Raw genomic sequence first — 6,000 nt, forward strand, 5'->3', positions numbered from 1 at the left:
CGTGCTTTTCATTTCAGTTACCTTTTATTTTAGTTATTCTATCTTTCATTCAGTTTACTTCCGCAACTGTTTTCTCAGTTAAACTGATTGTCATCGACTGACGAGACACTGAGTATCAGTTTGTCATTAAACTGAACTCAACTTACGAAAAACGAACATAATCTGTGAGTGTTTATTCAACCCCTCCTTCTAAACACTTTTCACTTCTTAACCGATCCTTTCAAGTGGTATCAGAACGGTTATACCTCGTCTCATAATATCTACACTTTCAAACTGATCATTATGTCTTCTTTCAACAAGATCCCAATGTTTTCCAGTGAGGACTTCGATGACTGGAAATTAAGAATGCAGGCTCACTTAGCTGCACAAGATGATGACATGTGGTACGTTATCACTGGCGAACCGATGAAGATTCTGAAAGCCAATACAGCAGTGGCTATTACTGAAGGGGCACCTCACCGTATTGAAAAGCCCAGAGATGAATGGACAACAGAAGACAAAAGAAAAGAAAATCTGGATAATGTGGCAAAGGATATATTGTACAAGACACTGGTCAAAGTAACCTTCAGCAAGATCAAGATGTGTAAGACAGCTAAGGAGATTTGAGAAAAGTTGATCCAGCTGTGTGAAGGAAACGAACAAACCAAAGAGAATAAATTTTCTGTTGCTGTGCAAAAGTTTTACAACATCAAGATGAGAACTGGAGAATCGATTCATGAGTATGATGGGAGAGTCAGCTGCATCATCAATGAACTCAATGCACTTGGAAAAGTATATACCAACAAAGAAGTTAAATTAAAAGTAATCAGAGGTCTTCCCAAGGAGTGGGACGTAAAGACCATGGCAATGAGGGAAACCAAGGATCTAAACAGAGTTGAGCTTCATGATCTATTCGCTGATCTGGAAGCCTATGAGCTTGAGCTACAAACTTGAGAAGGAGAGCCTTCTACTCCAGCAATCACAACTGCATTAGCTGCTGTCAGAACAGAACCAACTGGTTCAGTCAAGAAGTCTGCTGATCAATTGAGCAATGATGCTATGTCATTGTTCATTAAAAAATTCGGAATATTTATGAGAAGAAATCAAGGGAACTTCCAGAAGAATTATCATAGAAATAATTCTAAAGAGAAATCAAATGGCTGCTACAACTGTGGCAAACCCGGTCACTTCATTGCTGACTGTCCCCAAACCCAAGAAAGACAGTCAAGGCTCGACTGAAAGAAGAAAGAAGTCATATGAGCATAGAAAGAGATCCAAGGATGATAAGAAGTTTTCCAGGAAGAAGCATGAGGTACTCTTAGCTAAAGAAAGTAAATCTAAATGGGCAGAAACTGACAGCGAGGAGTCAGAACCAGAAACCTCATGCAGTTCCAGTGATGGTGAAGAGGAAGTGAAGTGTCTAATGGCTGGTGATACAGAAGAAGAGTCAGGCAGTCAACAGGTATTTGACTTCAGCTCAACTGATTTCACTAGAGTTAAACTTATTTCAACTCTTCATGAAATGTTTAATGAGTATCATAAGCTTGCCTTATCGTTTGAAAAGGCCACAGCAAAGCAAACTGATCTCATAGACAATAAAACTAAAACTGATGAATCAGTTGATGTGTTGAGTCTGAAAAGGGAGATTGCTGAGCTCAATGCTGAAAAGAGCAGGAATCAATCAATGATTCAAAAGTTGACGCTTGAGAATTCAAAGCAAAATGAGCTCATTCAGGCTTGGAATAAATCATCTGTTGCATTAACTGAAATGCTGAACTCACAGAAATCAGTTACTGATAAAACTGGTTTAGGGTTCAGCACCCAAGATGAAATGATTCCCAATTATACTCGACCAAAACTGAATATAGATAAAGGGAAATACATTCACTTTGTCAAATCAGTTATGGTACAAGAACAAGCTGAGCCAAGTAAACTGGTTGAATAGCCTACTGAAAGTATGAACAAAGCTAGAAGATGTGGTATTGGTTATAGCCCAAAAGTTTTAACTGACTCACGTAGTCAGGCATCAAAAAGATTCAGCAGAAAATATTCAAATGGCTACTCCAATTACTATAACAGCAAGCCGGTTCAGAAAAAATATCGGCTAAACAATCAGTCGAACAAAGCTAAATCACATGTTGTATCATCTGCACACTACACACCAAACACACACAAATCGAGAAAGACCATCTGGAATACAGCAACTGGACAGTCAGTCAGACTAATACAAGTCTGGGTTCCTAAAGGACTAATCAGTTTAGGACCCAAATAGAAAAGGGTACCAAAAATTATATCTTGTATGTGATTGCAGGTAACAGGTACAATTAAGGAATCAATCTGGTACTTGGATAGTGGATGCTCACGACACATGACGGGAAATGCAGATCTGTTATCTCAACTGATCAAGTACACTGGATCAAACATCAGTTTTTGAGATAATTCCAAAGGTAAAACTGTGGGTAAGTGTAAGCTTATCCATGGTAACTTTACCATTAATGATGTTTTATTAGTTTAGAATCTCAAGTATAATCTGATTAGCATCAGTCAGTTATGCGATAACGGATTCTCAGTTCAGTTTGACAAACACTCTTGTTCAGTCAAAGACTCAACTGATGAGGTTATTCTAACTGACAAACGGTGTGGAAACACTTACAAAGTCAGTTGGAATGATCAACCTTATGTACCATTATGTTTCATTGCTTCAAAGATTTCTAAAAACTGGTTGTGGCATAAGAGATTGAACCACCTGAACTTTAAATTCATTGCATATCTGAGTAACCACGATCTTGTAACTGGTTTGCCCAAAATGGATTTTTTCAAAGATAAAATTTGTTCAGCATGTTAGTTTGGTAAACAAGTAAAATCTTCTTTTAAAAACAAGGGCCATAAATCTTCTTCCCGATGCTTAGAACTATTACATATGGATCTCTTTGGTCCAATACCAATCATGAGCTTAGGGGGAATGAAATACACCTTGGTGATTGTGGATGATTTTTCAAGATTTATTTGGGTTATTTTTCTCAAATCCAAAGACCAAACTGTTGCACAACTGATCAAGCTTTTCAAAAGATTATTAAATGAAAAATCAGTTGGAATGGATATAATCAGATCTGATCGAGGAACTGAATTTATCAATCAAACTCTTTCAAATTTTTTAGAAAATGCTGGAATTAAGCATGAGCTCTCAGCAGCTAGAACTCCTCAGCAAAATGGTGTAGCTAAAAGGAGAAACCGGACCCTTAAAGAAGCTGCTAGAACAATGCTTGCTGATTCAGGCATTTCTCAAAGGTTTTGGGCAGAGGCAGTAAACACTGCGTGTTATACTCAGAACAGATCGATGATTAATAAGAATCATATGAAAAAACCATATGAGATCTGGCATGGAAGAAAAAGTGTGGTCTCCTACTTTAAAATATTCGGCTGCAGATGTTTTATTCTCGATAATGGTAAAAATCATTTAAAAACCTTTGATGCAAAATCTGCAGAGAGAATATTTCTTGGATATTCTTCAGTTAGCAAAGCATATAGAGTTTTTAATAAAAATTCTTTGAATGTTGAAAAATCTATCCATGTTATTTTTGAAGAAAACGCTCTAACTGATAAGCCAACTTATCCAGTTGAGCTGATTGATAGACTTACAGAGATCAGTTTGGAGGATGAAGATGAAGAAGATAATCATATCAATCACAACAACTTCCAAACACCAGAACCAGAAGTACTAGAACAACCAGTTGAACAGGAAGCTATTCCTGATGTTCAGTTGGAGGAGCCTATTGAGAATATTCAACTGCCAACTGATGAAGCTCCAACTGATACAGAAGCAGTTACCAACTTGGATACAACAAACACTGAACTCAGATGGAAGAAATCACATCCTCCGAAATTGGTGATAGGTAATCCATCTGATCCGGTAAGAACAAGAAATCAGATGCTTAATTTATTTATTCATTCAGCTTTCGTATCACAATTGGAACCAAAGAAAACTGATGAAGCACTTGCTGATCCAAATTGGATAAATGCAATGCAAGAGGAGCTGAATCAGTTTACCCATAACAATGTCTGGAACTTAGTTCCAAGACCACTTTCAAAAACTGTTATAGGTACAAAATGGGTGTACAGGAACAAACTGAACGAAGATGGTTCAGTTATGCGCAACAAGGCGAGACTGGTAGCACAAGGATATTGGCAGGAAGAAGGAATTGACTATGATGAAACATATGCCCCAGTTGCAAGACTGGAAGCCATCCGAATATTCCTTGCCTATGCATCATTCAAGAACTTCAAAGTCTACCAGATGGATGTGAAGAGCACATTTTAAAACGGTCAGCTGCAGGAAGAAGTCTATGCGGAGCAACCTCCAGGTTTCATCAGTCATACTTTTCGTGATCATGTCTACCATTTGAACAAAGCTTTATATGGTCTGAAACAAGCTCCAAGAGCTTGGTATGAAACGCTTTCAAAATTCCTAACTGATCATGATTTTTCAGTTGGATCAGTTGATAAGACCTTGTTCAAATTCTCTAAGAATGATCATATTCTACTTGTTCAAATTTACGTTGATGATATCATATTTGGGTCAACTAACCCCAAATTATGCGAGAAGTTTGCTAAGTTGATGCAGGACAAATTCGAAATGAGCATGATGGGTGAACTGACATTTTTCCTTAGACTGCAAGTGAAGCAACTGGAAACTGGTATCTTTATCAGTCAGACCAAATATATGAAGGAACTGCTTAAGAAATTTGGCATGGAATCATGCTCAGCAGCAAGCACTCCCATGAGTTCATCAGTCAAACTAGACAATGATCAAGGGGGAATATCAGTTGAGGCGACATTATACAGAGGTTTAATAGGTTCATTATTGTACCTAACTGCTAGTCGTCCTGATATTGTATTTGCTGTATGCATGTGTGCTCGATTTCAAGCAAATCCTAAGCAATCACATTTCTCAGCCGCCAAAAAGATTTTAAAATACCTTAAGGGCACACAAAATGTTGGGTTGTGGTATTCTAAAGACTCATATTTCAATTTAGTTGGATATTCAGATGCAGATTATGAAGGATGTAAGCTTGATCGAAAAAGTACAAGTGGATCATGTCAGTTTCTAAGAGACAGACTGATCTCTTGGTTCAGCAAGAAGCAAACATCCATAGCTACTTCCATGACTGAAGCAGAATATCTTGCTGCTGGAAGTTGCTGCGCTCAACTGCTCTGGATTCAGCAACAACTGAAAGACTATGGAGTTATCGCCAAGGAATCGCCTATATTTTGTGATAATACAAGCATGATTGCTATCACGTATAACCCAGTTCTTCACTCAAGGACCAAGCACATCGATGTCAGGTATCACTTCATCAGAGATCATGCCTTGAAGAAGGACATCAGACTGGAATACGTCTCAACTGAGCAGCAAGCAGCTGATATCTTCACCAAACCGCTACCCGAGACTAAGTTTTCTCACTTTCGCAACATACTTGGTTTAATAGATTTATCTTAATCAGTTTTCCATGATTATATCTCAGTTGTTAATATATTTGTGTTATTTATCTAATTCTTAATTGATGTTAGCTTGTCAGTTTGTTATTATGATTCAGTTAGTCACTTATTTTTCAGCTGATGAGATTAACTATTGCAGAAAAATAAAAGACAAAGCTAAAACAAAATGAGTCTTTATTTAAAGAAATTGTTGTGGATTACACCAAAATATTCTTCTTCAACAAAAGACCTCCATTTTTTCATCCAACCGGATATTTCGCCAGTTGTAGTCTTAAGAAAACTATCAGAAACAGCTATTCGCTCCAGAATAGTCCTCTCCTTGGGGAGCATCAGCTGGTAGACATAACCATCTTCAAAGAGGTTCACCGTCTCGGCGACGTGCAAACGCTCTCTATACTTTTCCAGCTTTGCCAACACACTAAGAGTGTTCGCTTCTCCACATTCATAGAGGAACTGGAGTCCTTGCATCTCCTCCCAATAGCGAAGAATTTTATGAAAGACCTCATCTTCCATATCAACTTTACG

This window comes from Primulina huaijiensis, chromosome 7 (genome assembly GCF_012295235.1).
Source record: "Primulina huaijiensis isolate GDHJ02 chromosome 7, ASM1229523v2, whole genome shotgun sequence".
Classification (NCBI taxonomy): domain Eukaryota; kingdom Viridiplantae; phylum Streptophyta; class Magnoliopsida; order Lamiales; family Gesneriaceae; genus Primulina; species Primulina huaijiensis.